Genomic DNA, 15,231 nt, shown 5'->3' with positions numbered 1-15,231 from the left:
GCCTGAACCAAAGCCCTCTTTTCTACTAGTGCATGTCTCCGTAGTGTGCTAATGTGTCATCGTTTGTTTTTGTCGTTTTTCTTTACTCGCCCATTACAACATCACATTCCGAACATGACATGAATAAATGCATGATCACTTGCCCGTTTCATTGCATGGATTAAATCTACATGCAAGCCATGTTGAAATAGAACACCTGTAGAATCGTTAATTGCGCTTTTATAGGTTAAGACCATCTTTGTTTGGGCCGTAACTACAAATTCTCAGATTATAGATCATTTTTTGTAAATTAAGAACATGTGGTATTTTTTCTCTTCGGTTGCAACGCACGGGCCTTTTTGCTAGTCTTACTAACACTAGTATATACCAAAAACTGTTTGTCAAGTGTCCGACAGTTGCCTCTCGGCAAGTTCTGTTTGCCTGAGAGGTGTACGTCGGGTGGTCTTTGTCGAGAACCACTCTCGACAAAGGCTTTGTTGAGTATTTTAGGCCTTTTGCCGAGTCTTTTCTGCACTCAGCGTATGAATTAATCCCAGTAATGCTAGCTTCTCTCAATTCACCAATGGATACAGGGTTTGAGTTTTATTCAGAGATACAAGTGACTAGCAGCAAGATGGGAATCTGGGAAACTAGAGCCTGGGAGGTGGGAGAAAGAAAAAAACGCCCAATGGCGGGGATGCGAAGTTTCTACACCCAGGCTCAAATGCTCCTAGGTGAACATTAAATCTGAAAGAAAATTGGGAAAAATGTGAAAAATCCTAAAAAGAATTGTGGCAAAATTTAAGAAATGTTTGGATTATATGCAAAAGTTCATCACGAGATCATATTGGTGGAAGGCGTGGTAAAAAGACCGATGCTCTGAAAATGCTACTTTCAAACGCATTTTGGAGCTCTGATTTTTTTTCAGGACTTCCATCAACGTGATTTCAGGATGAAATTTTGCATGCACAATAAACATTTCTTAATGTATGCCACAAAAAAACTCGCAATTTTTTAATTTGTTTTTAAATTTTATTTTACTGTCACACCAGGAGCATTTGAGTCCGGGTGTAGAAAGGTACTTTTGCAATGGCGGCCAGTTTCAGGTTCTCAGTTCTTCGATGCCCTCCTTTAGAAACTTTTAGAAACTGAGACCTGTTTAGTGGTCGCTCACCTGCACTAACTTGGTCCAGTCGCTCCCAATCACTCAAGAGCTGGGTTGGGCCTTCTGCCTCAGGTGTGGTGGTAGTAGTTCGTGGGACAAAGAACTTTACATTAACTTCTTCACGCCGGCGACGGCGGTTGCGCAAGATCACATATATGCTTGCTTCTCTAAGTGGCAGATTGTTGTCACGTCTGTCATGGCCTTTCTCACTAGGGAAACGACAGTTGACTGTGTGATTGTGTGAACAAGTTCAGAATCGTGTGAACAAGTTCAACGCAGACCATGGCCGAATAGAAAGACCATAGCAAAGAACAGTTGACTGGTCTTGTTGTTGTGAACAAGTTCAAAGCAGACCGTACCAAACTCTTCAAGTACAGAAAGATGGAACCTACAGGCTACAAACACGGTTTAAAAGGAACAGCAAAATGCATACAATACACTAAGTTCAGGTTTCTTACTGTAAAAAAGAAGTTCAGTATTTTACTACAGAAACAAGTTCGTACAACTGGTATGCCCTATTCATAGACCTAATCAGCTTAAGAGAAAAACAAAATCCAAATCACAAGAACATCATTAAGCCAAGGTTCGTTTTCTTAATCGGACATCGTATATGGGAGCTCTGGCCCCAGATTTCCCCTGTTCTATCATGCAACTGTTGCCATGGATTGGGAGCTCTGGATTCAGATTTCAGAGTTGCGTGTTTTCTTTGGGGTAAACTGCATTTCCGCGGAACACAATAAGCATGATGTACTACCATGCCATAGTAATATGATGACCTGACGAGCTCTTTGTTAGCAGGAGAATCGACACTATATATCTGCGAGCGGCAGTTTATCTACCACCACATAATGCATATATGGAAGTCCTTTATTGGGTGGATGAGACAGCCCATACTCCACAGTCCACACCCTTTTGTTACCGAGATATTAGAGTAAACCAATACAAAGAGAACAATTTGCTCCACCAAATTTGTGAACCTATACTGATGAGGTGTAAGGTCTCTGTGTAAGACTCTACTATGTAGCGGCGCCGCATGTATGCCTTGCCGTGCGGCAGTTTCTAAAATGGTTGCGTAGCATGCATGCCGTGCAGCGGCTGGCCTGACAGGGTATGTAGTGAGAGCCTCACATTGCATTCGCCCTGTCCTATGCATAGATAGCTACAGTGAAGCAGACTGCCATTATTTGAGAAAAAGGCTAGTAGCTAGTAGCTTGCTTAATAATGTATTCTCGTAAAAGAGGCAGGCAGCCATTATTCATAAACAGTGTCATGTTTTGTTAAATTTTGCTTCCCAGGATTAAACGTGCAAACCGAAAATTGTTGTGGTTGATTTTGTTCGAAAGCTTGCCAGTGATTACAGCACCTAGTTGTCGCAATAAATATTGTTGTGCTTGTCAGTTTATTTCTATCAAGTTGTCGGATTGGCAATGCCTAATTGTCAGATTACAGGTTAGATCGTGCTTACTCACCAGATTAGTCTAATGTTTTGAGCTTAGTTGGCATGTTGCAAGTACTTAGCTACCAGATTAGAAAATGCTTAGTTTCCAGATTAGTACTCTACATAGTTGTCTGGTTGCTGATCAGTTGCCAGGTTGCAAGTACTTAGCTACCAGATTAGCAAATTCTTAGTTTCTAGATTACGTACTACTTAGTTGTCAGATTACTGAGTAGTTACGAGGTTGCAGGTGCTTAGCTACCAGATTAGAAAATGCTTTGTTTTCAAATTATGTACTACTTAGTTGTCAGGTTACTGAGTAGTTTTTTCAAAAAACTTACAATCTATTCATCAACTGTCATGGCAGTACAAAAAATGCTAGAAATAACAAAAAATACATCCAGGTCAATTGACCACCTAACGACGAGTACAAGAACTGAAGTGAGCCGATGGAGTGTCGCCGTCATCGCCCCTCCTTCACCGGAGCCGGGCAAAACACCTTGTAGTAGACAGTCAGGAAGTCGTCGTCCTAAGGCCCCATAGGATCAACGCACCAGGGAAGCAACAGCCGCCGATGAAGAGAAGCATAGATCAGAAGAATCCAACCTGTAGACAGCACACGAACGTAGACACACCAAGACTGGATCCATGGAGATCCACCGAAGACCAACACCGACCGATTCCATGAGATCCGCTGGAGACACACCTCCACACGCCTTCCGATGGCGCTGTACACACCGCCAGAACGGGGACTAGGCGGTGAGGACCTTATTCCAGCTAAAGTGAGCCGCCACCGCTATCTCACCACCATCGAGGGTCGAGGTCAACCGCGCCTCCATGGACCTAAGGCCACCAGAGACTAGGTGAATCAGCACCTGCGCCGACGGGAAGCGAGAAGACCCTCGTCTTGGGAGGAGTTTCTCATGAGGAGAGCTAGATGTGATCTGGTCAAAAATCCAGTTCTGGTTACTGAGTAGTTGTCAGGTTGCAAGTACTTAGCTACCAGATTAGAAAATTCTTAGTTTGCAGATTATGTAAAACTTAGTTGTCAGGTTACTGAGTAATTAGTCACCAGGTTAGTCGGATCTTTTTTAGCTTAATTGTCTAGATGCAAATACTTAGCTACCAGATTATAAAATTCCTACTTGCCACGAACCACTTAGTATTCAACACTTAACAGCGACTCCTAAAAAACAGACACGAGTAGTGGAAAAAGAAACTGGTTCAATCATGCACTAAACACTCTCTTCCATAGAATGGAAAGAGAATCATTTAATTGTTAGCACTAATCTTGCATGTATCTACATATTTGTTTTCAGTTTTGCATGTAGTTTAGATAATCTAGTGAAGTGTAGGTAGGCCAATGATGCTTTAGCGATGTGCATAAAGGAGGCGAGATGCCGGGCTCCCGTGTGATGCGGTGAGTATGGTGAGATGCTGGAAGTGCCATGTGATATGGCGATGTCGTGAAAAGCGGCAAGGCGCAACGTAGGCTGGGGTGTGATGGGCGATACAAACATGTTGAGCTGGGTGATAGGTGCATGCTTTGGGTTGGAGTCAAGCCGCTGGCTGGATAGGTGAGATAGGGCTGAGAGAATCAGTTAGTTGGTTAGCTAGTTGCATGCATGCATGAGTTGTTGTTAGCCAGTGGGGCATGCACGTCCGGGAGAGATTCTAGAGAGATGGTGTTGTGTGGGCGTTGGCTATGCAAGTGCTGGACGTGGCCTTGCCTGTAGCTAGGGAGTGGTTAGTGGCCCGTGTGGCCGTGGCTGTGTGCGTGCGTGAGTCCACATATAAAGAAGAGGTAATATCATCGAAAGTTACAGAGCTTGGGTTCGACGTTTAGTTTGGTGTTAAAACTTTAAAAATACAGATTTATGATCATTTAACTTGCTTTTTATGGAAGTACAGTCACTTCCCTCATATTCAGACGTATCCTGCACTTATGTGACACGACAACGGGGCTATGACCCCCTGTCAGTGATTAGAACTGCTCTATCCGGCGTGCACAATTTTGTTTTGCATAATCACCCTCTGTATTTAATTAAACAGAAGTCCATCAATAACACATGTGGGCCCGCACATATTTTTGCATAATCACCCCTCGCTCTCTATTTAATTAAACAGAAGCCCCTCAAAAGCATGTGTGGGTCCTACTTGTCAGCACAGACGGTAGGAGAAATGAGAGTAAAAAGAGGGCGTTGGGGGATTCGAACTCCCGACCGCATGTACAATGCACACACTAGCCAACAACTACACCGACTACATACTCATGACCATTCGAACTCACGACCTCATATACAATGTACGTACTTCTTTTCCTAGACTCCTTTTTTCTCGGGTTTCCAGAAAATATTGCCTTTCTAGGCCAAAAAAGGCATCAAAACATATAATGTTTTTTCTTTTTTGAGAGGAAATTATATAATGTTTAATCCATTACGTACAAAACTTTTCTGCAAGCGAGTTTTTTTACTCCCTTTTTCTGGAAGGGGCTGGAAAATCCGGGTTTCAAAATATCTCAATAATTCTAGTTTTTTCGCCTAAATTTTTGAAATGAATTTTGATTTCAATTTTTTAACATCTAAAAATATTTAGTTCGACAAAAAAGTTTAAATAAGTTATCAGAAATTCGGTCCGAGAGAGAAAAACAAGAATATGAGTAGTTGTCATCGCAAATTATAAAATTAAGTGTTCCTCTTTGTGGGTAATAACATGTTCTTGGTGTTGTGGTTGGCTCGTGCACTAACACGCTCGAAGTCAAGAGATTGATTCCGTCTGTTCCCCTATTTTTCTGCAAAATTATCCATGCGCCCGAACTTCAATCTAACACACGGACGGATGGGCCCTGCGTATATTAGCCTAATTACCTATTTAGCATAATCCGTTGTTAGTATCCCACTGACTAGTGGCCCCACCCCTAAATTACCCATTAGACTTATGGGCCTATTTATCGGCTTTTTGTGTATTGTTAAATAAAGTTTAGTTCCAGATGTTCAACGTGAATCGGTGCTGGTGTGATGGTTGTACGCCTACCTGTTTTACTAACAGGTCTTGGGTTTGAACGTCATTGTCCCATTTTTTTCATTATATTTGAGCCCTTTTGTGCATAATTAAACAAATTACAAGGGGGTTTTCTAAAAAAATCCTGCATGCTACAGTCACCCAACGCCGTGTGTACTTTAGCCACGGACAAGTGGGTCTCCGCCAAGCTGGCGCGCCATGTGAGCAGGCCATACGGCTAGATACGAGAGGAAGCATCGTATTTGCACGAGAACGCAAGTTGAATGACCATAAATCCGTATTTTCAAAGTTTTAGCACCAAGCTGAACATCAGACGCAAGTTATGTGACTTCGGATGATATTACCTCTATAAAGAAGTGTAAAGCATATGTTTGTTTGTGTTGAGCCAAGAAAATAGAAGAGAAGAAAAGGGACAGCTGTGTGAGTTAGCCGGCCACCAAAATACTTGTGTTCTTGTTCTTGAGTCTTTTCCGTGAGCTGAGAGAGTTGGTGAGAGGAAGAAGAAGGAGCTGCGAGAGGCGGCGCCAACATTAAATTCCTAACATGAGTCTAGATCACAATTGTTTGACTTTCAGCAGCCACCAATCGAAGTGCTCCCCTATTTCTTTTCCTACGCGCAACACGGGTACTTCGGGACAATTGTCCCCTTTGTTAGCGCAAATAACGAAATGCATATACAAACCTCTTTTGCCCCTACTAATTGCAATAGTCAAACTCTCTGAGCAAAAAAAGATAGAAATTACAAGTTACACGCATTGTTTAAGAGGAACGTGAAAATGCATATAGCACGCTGCATCGTCTCACAGAAGTCCAGATCTTTTTACTCTCGCTGAAAAGAAGACGTTCAGGTTTTATACATTACAAAACATGCCATGGCCAAATCGAAAGAAGAAAAATTGTATCTTACAGTACCAAGATGAAAAATAGTACACATGTAAGCAGTACATGCTTCATTGATAAACATAATTAACTTCATTTGATAGGTTTCATCATGTTGCCATCCAACAGAATTAAGCTGTGTTTCCAGTGAAACCAAATTGAAGCCCCATCTTGCTAGAGTTACACAAGCTTGCATGCTCGCAAAGTCTACCCTACATACAAAACCAAAATCATTTCAATTTCAATTTACCAAATCAACTGAAAAGACAAATAGAAATAAAATTATTTTGATCACTTTCAGAAACTAATGTCGAATGAAAAAAAAACAACTTTTGCTTCTACAAAGAGATTAATTAGTGATATCATTTCTGAAACCAGATGGTGATACAAGATAACAATAGAAATAAGAGCTGAACCAAGGATCAATTTGGATAGGCAAACAAGCTGCTTGTACCCGGTAACTCACAAAGTGACCAGGAGCTTACGCACAAGTTCCTTGAATGTAAATAAAATCAATTGTTTCTACATGTACATGTTCGTGCCCATCATGTGCAAAGAGAGCCTTGGCTTAGTGGTTGGGCATGCGGTTGTGCAGCCTAATGACCCGAGTTCAATTCCTAGAATTGACAGGTAATGCACAGGGGTTTTTCCCCCATTTATTGAGGATCAAGTTTTGTGTGTGGTGGAATCACTCATCAAAAAAATATCTTGATACTCATTTAGAAAATTCTGAGGACCATGTTTATCTTGGTAGTCATACTAAAATGGCCGTATGCATCCCTAGTTGGTGCAGAGGCCGGGGAAGTGAAATTCTGCCCCATTTTTACGCGGCTCGGGCGCCCTAGCAGCCGCCGCCTCCAGGCCCTCCCTCCCCACCCTGATTCTCCGCCGCCGCCGGAGGAGGCCGGCGAGCGAAGCTCGCCCGGCGGACGGCGGACCTTCCTCCTCTCCTCGCGAGGGGATCCTCTGGCCGAAACATCACGGCGAACCTGGTCGCCCGGCGTGGAGGCGGAGTGGGCGTGATGGGGCCGCGGCCCGATCGGAATCCGGCGGTGGTTGTGCCTCCACGGCTGCGGGGGCAGCGTGGGGCCGGCCATGGCGGCTGGCGGCGGCGGATCTGGGCCCCCACCCCAGATCGGTTCCCCTCCAGATGGTGTGGACTCGGGCGCCGGCCTGGCGGCCCTGAGCGGCGGTGGGCGCGCATCGAGGTTGCCCCCACTCACCGGCATGGTTGGGGGTGGCCAGAGTTGTGTGCGTGACGCCGGCATCGTACGGAGTCGACTCTGACGTGCGCGGCGGTGGGAATCTGGCAGGCGGTGGCCGGCTGTGAATCCCGGTAGCGTCATTTCCGACTCGATCTGCTCCGGTTCGTGCTAGTTCCAATACCTACCCAGTGCTGGCTAGACGGATCTGGCGGGTGGGCATGGATCCGGGGGAAACTCCAGGCCGGCGTGGCGGCGGCACCAAAGTCGACGCCCTCGGCGCCGATTCCCTTCCTAGAGGCTTCGGTGTGGATCCTACGCCCCCACCTCTGCCATGACCGCAGGCGAAAGCCTCTGTTAATCTGTTTGGGCGACGATGGCACTTTGGTGTCGTGTTCCTTCCTGAAGGCGTCGGCCAAGGACTGCTCAGGGTGGTGGAGTTTCTGGTAGTTCGGAGCCGACACGAGATGGCATGTAGGTGGAGCGGTGTGGCATCAACAGTATCATCGACGGTGGGTCTCGGCGGCATGGCGCAGTGGAGACTCGGCGTCCCATGCGCGGAGATGGACTTGCGTAGGAGGAGGAAGCTGTCTGGCGTCGTGGTGGCGTCGAAGGCAGCTAGACCGTGCAAGGTCGATGCAACAGTACAACTCTGAAGATGGATTGATGGCAGGTGGTTGCGGCGGCCTCATACCCGGCAGGCGTCCTGGTTGAGGAGTGCGCCGGACCGGTGGGTGCCCCATACCCGGCAGACGTCCTGGATGGGACCTCTGGTCTTAGATGTTAGGTTTGGCTGCGAGGTCTGTTTGGTATTAGGCCCAGACTATCAACATCCCTTTATCATTTGGATAGGAATAGCGACAGATGTTGCCTAGACGGTGTCTTTAGTCTTACTGTTGTATTACTTTGTAATGTCTTGTGTGAAGAATTTATAAAGTGGCTGCATGCATCGTCCAGATGCAGAGGCCGGGGTCCTCCTCCATTTCAAAAAAAAATAAAAAATCATGTACATGTTCGTGCTATAGTTTCACAAAAGAACAGGTTCTGTGGTGTGTGTTCAAATACACAAATTTGGTGCCTCAAGAATATGTGTTTTCAGGACTAGTTCCTCTTATTGGTCCAAGGCAGAAAATATATCTTTTCTATATGAAACTTTACTCTCGCATAGAAGATGTGAACATATATCCTGTTAAAAGTTTCATAATGTTTAAGGCGGTATACTGTTCACCCATCAGCATCACAACATCTGTTCCAGGAAGTAAATTAAGCACCGGTCTGCAATATTTCTATAACTATGGTGAGGTAACACCAAACTTATAGATAATATATCATAGAGAAATTTAGTTGACAACCCGTCAACAGTTTTGAGACAAGGGAGACTGGGATTTCTTGATTCAGATTTCTGAAATCCACGTTTTCCTTTTGACAGCGGTGAAGTGGCGATTCTAGCAGAAAAAATTTGCATTTCTCGGAACACGATAAGCATGATGATCTACCATGCAATTGTAGTGCAAATGATCATGGAAATATGATGACCCGACGAGATCTTTGGTAGCAGGAAACTGGTACTATTTATATGCAAGGGGAAGCTTTTTCATCTCCACACAATGCATATATGGAGTTCCTTTGTTGGCTGGATGAAACAGTCCATACTCCACACTATTCTGTTTCCGAGATATTAGAGTAAACCAATACAAAGACCACATTTTGCTTCACCGAATTTGTTAACCCATACAGTGCTCTTGCCTGAGTTGGTGGCGGCCAGCGGGGCGCTGCCCAAATCCGGCCCGTCGGGATCCAGGGAAGTCCCAGGTGGTTGGCCCTGCTGTTTTTCGTGCTCCGGAACCTCGATCTGTAGCAGCCTTCTCGATCTGGACACCGACGGTTCCGGTCTTCCTCTTGGATATCTCAGCTTTTGGTGCATGGCAACACTGGATATCCAGATAGGAATTGATCCGATAGGATGTGCCAACATCTTGGGCCAGAAAGGCTTCATGAGGGCGTGGCGCGAAGTTTCGCTGTATTGCCGGTGCCATGTGACATGTCTAAGTATAGATTTCCACGGTGTTGACAGTGGTGAAGAAAGTCATGGTGACTACGGTTGGAGACTTGTAATGGCAGAGAAGAGTTCTGGTTGCATTGAAGAATGGCAGGCTGCGGTGAGGATGGATTTGGTGAGCTCCGGGCGAAAGCCTAGCTCAACCTCGGTCGTTGCCAGCGTCGACAGCGTCCTCGGACGTCGTTCCCTCCTTGGAGGCGTCGTCGTGGAGCCCCTTCACCACCATTGTCGCCTCGGTCTCGGGCTCTCTGGGTGAAAACCCAAGTTTCGACCTTGGTCGGAACGGGCATCGGCGGCATTCTTGTCGCTTCCCTCTTGGGGGCGACGCCTTGGAGGTCTGGTCCTCGTCAGCTCGCGGTGGCTCGGGTGGCTTTGTGGGTTCTTCATCGGCCAGGCGTGTGCGCGGCCTCGGGGCCGGTGAGGAAGTCGGAGCGGCGGCTCCGAAGAACATTGTCGTGGAGTGTCTGATCTGGTCGCGTGGGCGGCAGCGTCATCAGCTCAGGTGGAGCGTGGCCTCGGGGCCGGCGGGAAAGTCGGAGCGGCGGCTCCGGACAGCACCCCTGTGCTGTGGAGTGTCGGTTCTGGTCGTGTGGACGGCAGAGTCGACGACTCGTGTGGAGTGCGGCCTCGGGGCCGACGTGTGTGAGTTTTTGTGGTTTGTAAGCCGGAGTGGCGGCTCCGGGTTGTGTGGTGGAGTGGCAAATCTGGTTGTTTGGGCAACAGGGGAGTCGGCTCGTTAGGGACGTAGCCTCGGGGCTGGTGTGTGTCGATGTATCGGTTTTCGGCCAATTTTCCTTATAAATTGGTCAATTCTCTTCTTCTGAATGCAGAGGCAAAGCTCCTGCTGTTTTCTCGAAAGAAAATTGGGAACAAACGAACTGTAGTTTTGGCTAAGTGATGTTATATACACCTGTTCTTGGTTATACAATGCTTCTGATCGTCAAAATTATCTGTTGCTCTGATTATAGTAGCCACACTAGCTGCTAGAGCGAGTAGTTTGATTGAATATCTTGAACTGTTTTTACATGTTAATTAAGTTGAAGTTCTAATCTAATACAAGTACACCCAGCTTTTGAGCATACAGAATATAATGAAATCATCTTTGCAGCTGCACATGACAATCTAATTGAAGGAAAGCACATTAACCTAAAAAGCAAATGTATAAAATTACCCTAAAGAAGCAAATGTTTAACATAAATTGATATACATAGATATATAAGCACAGGAAGTACACGATGAACAAACAGGAATGCACCAGACGTCACAGGCGATGTCTCAGACTGCTAGATAGGCCTGCAGTCATAAATCATTTGTGTTTAAAACTGGACATGACATAAACGGTCGATCAATCAATTAATCGAACTGGATGACGGAGCTGTAGACTTTCTTGGGCTCCCAGTCGGTGGGGATGACCTGGCCGGCGACAAGCTTCTTCCCGGACTCGTTGGTGATGCACAACGAGAAGGGCCCTTGCATGGGGTGCCCGACGTCCATCCTCCAGATGGAGCCCCATGACTCCTTCATGGGCACCCACTGTTACATTGTAATCCAAATTCTAGTACCGTGTTGGACTAGACGTAGTACAACTGGTGTGGGCGTTGCGTTGACGTCGACGCGTATAAGTACAACTCGTTTACTTATCCTTCAAGGACTCTTATGTATTGCCCTCATATATACCTCATGTAGTCGCACCTAAGACGGTCTGTCGTCTCGTGCTTGTAATACTCCTCCATCATAGTGATTGCGCCTTCATGCGTCCGTGGTTTTCTCCCATAAGGGTTTCCACGTTAAATCCGTGTCTCTCGTGTCTCATTTATTTCTCGTTTTATCTAACACCCACTCCCCCGTCGGAGCCAACTCGCCGCCGTGGCTAGCGTCTCACCGCGACTCCATGATGTCCAGCTGGTTCACATCGCCGTCGCTGTTCTCGTACTCCAACAGTATTGCCATGTGTAGAATGGGTTCCACCCCGCCCCCACGTAGAATGTCACCGTCAGCCCCGGGTACTGGCATGGCACACTGCACAGCCAAGTCATTCACTCTCAGTGTGTGTGTCGCCTCACAAACACACAATACTTCTAGCAATCGATCTTGGAAAGTTAAGACGATGGTCATGATAGTGACTAGCAATAGAGCTAGCTAGGTGGGTGTGATACCTCCTGAACTGCACATCAATGATGCCGGCGTTGCGGCCTTGGCCACGGCTGCGATGGCGGTGCCGCTGAGGTCGAAGTGGTAGTGGGAGACCGGGTAGTACTTCATGTCCGTGATGATCACCGTCTCCGGCATGCCGGAGCACGCAGGGTGGTTTGACCTCAAGCACCTTATCTGCATTTACATTACAACGTTACAGGCGGCACACACAAACATCTACAGTATGTCGTATGTGAATATCTCTGCATGCCGCATGCACGCGTGCGTGTGAACATAGTAGCAAACTAGAAGCAAACGCGCGCTTTGCTGGGCTGATTTTTTATTTCCGTGAAACATTGTTATTTGGCTATTTTATTTGGCCTTATTCCAGTATGATTCCCATGTTTATTTTGGCATGTAGCTAAAATTATAGTTTCTTCAAGAAAAAGACTAACAATCTAGCGAGTGATAATTACATGAAACCTTATTTTTGTAACACTTTAGAAAGAACCTCAGTTTTGTGGCACTGAGAAAGAGAATGTAATGTGCATATAACACAAAGGCAACTTCTTTAAATTATTGTAGTCATAACCATAGAACATGAAACTAAGAAAAATTAAGACATTTGTTTCAGACTCTATTGGAAATATCGGGCGATCACAATATTCTCCATTCACTTTGAACCCCTAGCTGGCAGCAAATGTCTTCTTTTTTCACAATTGATGATGTAGATTACATAATACATATTACTCATTTTTCTTGTCATTCTGCTTCTTATGTACATATATAGAAAATGAATAGAATGTGTAATATGCATATGTGCCAAATATAGGAATCATTTTTCGTCAAAAAAAAAAGGAATAGCAGACAACCAATTCAACATTTTCTTATAAATAAAACAGAAACTTCAGAAGCCCAAACAACCGTAACCATTTATCCACTACTCCTGAAGAGATAGTTGTATCAACAAAGAAGGTAAAAACTTTCACCTTATGCAAGCATCTATTAACAGATGTGTTGTTGTGCAAACGGTAATATCTGGCAAAACACTCATTCTAAAAATTCTCAAAAAGAGAGAAGGGAATGACCTCATCACATAACCAAAACTGAAGCCATGTAAACTGAACCACCTCCTGAAGAGTGTGAGACGGAGGTGCTCTGATGCTAAGCCACGGTCTGGTGTGGATTCAATCACTGTGCGAATACAACTGCTTTTTTGTTCTGTGATTCACATAAATTTTAACTGAAAACAAAATCAGAAAATAATTATGGAGGCACAATGAAGCCAATTTCCATGAAGGGGCAAGTACTATTTCTTACATGTGTAGCTTTGTGCTATATGCATCTATTTATGCACTGATAGATTTGCCCAAGAAATACATATGCATCTACTTTCTACATAATAAAGCTACTCATATATGCACCAACACATATTATATATAGCCGTCAAACTCTTGTCCTCGCTTTTCACCGTGAAGCTCCTGTACTGTAGAGAGAAGAGATTAGTATACCAAAATAAACAAAAGAAGGGCTCTCTTCTGCCACCGTACACCCTCAAGAAGCCGCCGCTGCTGACCGAAGCATGAAAGGGGAACCGATAAGTTATTACGGGTTGGTACTACCGCCGGTCGGCCTGACGGACAATTGTGCCAGCCTCCCAGGCTTGGCCATGACGCCGACGTGCAGCAGTAGTGCCCAGGTGAGGTGAAGATCTTCCAGCAACGACCCCATAGCCTGGACGTGATCCTTGATGCTTCGACGGCGTGATGAAAAGCAGCAGAGCATCATCTCCAGCCAAAAGTCCAACAGAACGACCAATCAGGTCGGCATCGCATTGCATCACTTATCCTACCTACCTGGGAGCTCGCGCTTAGATCCTTCAGCAGTCGCTTGCCCCGCCCTGAAACAATTACGCGCCATCTGCCGCTCCCGAATGCCGGAATGCGACCAAGCCCCCTCATGCGAGAGAGACGCTAGAGCAGAGAGAAGAGAGGTGATATGGACTCACCTAGACAGGGGCTCCTTTCCTCTCTTTAATCCGCCGCCCTCCCTGTCCTCGTCGAGCCGCCGCCCCCTTACGATCTACTGCCAGTACAGCAAGGATGGCGGACGCGCACGATAGCAGGAAAGGCGGAGGAGCAGCGGCGAGGCAGGAAAGCCACCGTATAAGGGTGGCGACGGCGGGGACACAAAAGGGCATGCTGCGTGCAGGAGGAGCCGAGGAGGTCTCCGTCTCGTGGGGATTTTCCAGAGATAGATGCTGAAGATACACCGGGAACCGCCTCATCCCCACCATGCTCGCACAGACGCGTGTCGGTCAAACACCTGCAAACCCATCACGCACACCTCGCGACTGGGACCGTTTGGCTGGAAAACAGAAACCTAAACCGACTGACAGGCTAATCCCAGCGGTCGACGCAGCCCCGATTAACCACATAGCTCCATTTCTTGGGACCTTAGTAACTGTAAGGATTTTATGTAAGGTCATACCTGGTAGCAGGAGCCGCAGCCCTTGCCATCCATGAAGAGCGGCTCGTAGCCGCGGGAGGTCATGGAGGAGAAGGGGGCAAGTTGATGTTCTTGAACACGCACGTGCCGCCGTTGTCATCATGGGACGCGCCGCACCATGTCGCCTTGGTGTCTAGCCAGCTAGAATTGTCCACAGAAGGAGCGGCCCCGTAGGGTGGCGGCTCGACGACTGCGGAAGGAAGAGGCGCGCGGTGCTTGGCGCAGCAACCACGCGCATGGGCAACCATGATGCAAAGGAGCAGCGCAGCCGCGACGGGAACCAAGGAGGATGCCATTGCTGGTTCTTGTGCCGGATGGCGGAGGGCACTTGCCGTGTTTATAGCGCGGGACTGCTGGCCGGCCGGGCGCAAACTGGTATAGCGCGCCCGCAGGGAGACGGATATTATTGCATACTCTCTTTGCCTTCTATATATTTCTTGTGCATTAAAAAGGAGGCAACTTCACTTTTCAAAGGTTGCAAAAAGCCCAAGGAACAAAGGTTTACGAGACGTATGAATCTGAGGTGAACCATGGGAAATTGGCATACCTGATCCATTAGCTTTGTGGACCTGTTCCTTGCCGTTGTATCTCTCATGCTTGTTGAGCTGTCAAGTTGCATATTATCTTATCGATGGCCCCGGAAGCTAGGTACCACATAGGATCAAAGCCCTGGCCGGTGGAGACGTTGTTGGCGGAGCGCTCCTTGCGGATGAAGGAGTGGTCGAGTTGTTCGTAGCAGTCGAAGACGACATGGGAATATTGCACTGATAAACCTGAAGAAGAAGAAAATGTCAACGTTCTTGCCACCGTTCTTCCGGAGTTGCAAGAGTTGTTGTGCGGTGTTGGAAAT

The 15,231-nt window shown here is 46.5% G+C and overlaps 1 pseudogene; it reads right to left on the bottom strand.

Annotated features, from left to right (window-relative positions):
- Positions 1 to 11,093: 11,093 nt before the first annotated feature.
- LOC123076644 (expansin-B7-like) lies at positions 11,094 to 14,677 on the bottom strand (annotated as a pseudogene).
- Between the last annotated feature and the right edge of the window lie 554 nt (positions 14,678 to 15,231).

Source organism: Triticum aestivum, chromosome 3D, assembly GCF_018294505.1.
Source record: "Triticum aestivum cultivar Chinese Spring chromosome 3D, IWGSC CS RefSeq v2.1, whole genome shotgun sequence".
NCBI classification, from domain to species: Eukaryota; Viridiplantae; Streptophyta; class Magnoliopsida; order Poales; family Poaceae; genus Triticum; species Triticum aestivum.
Note: the sequence above shows the minus strand (reverse complement) of the source record. Positions and strands in the feature narration are given on the sequence as shown.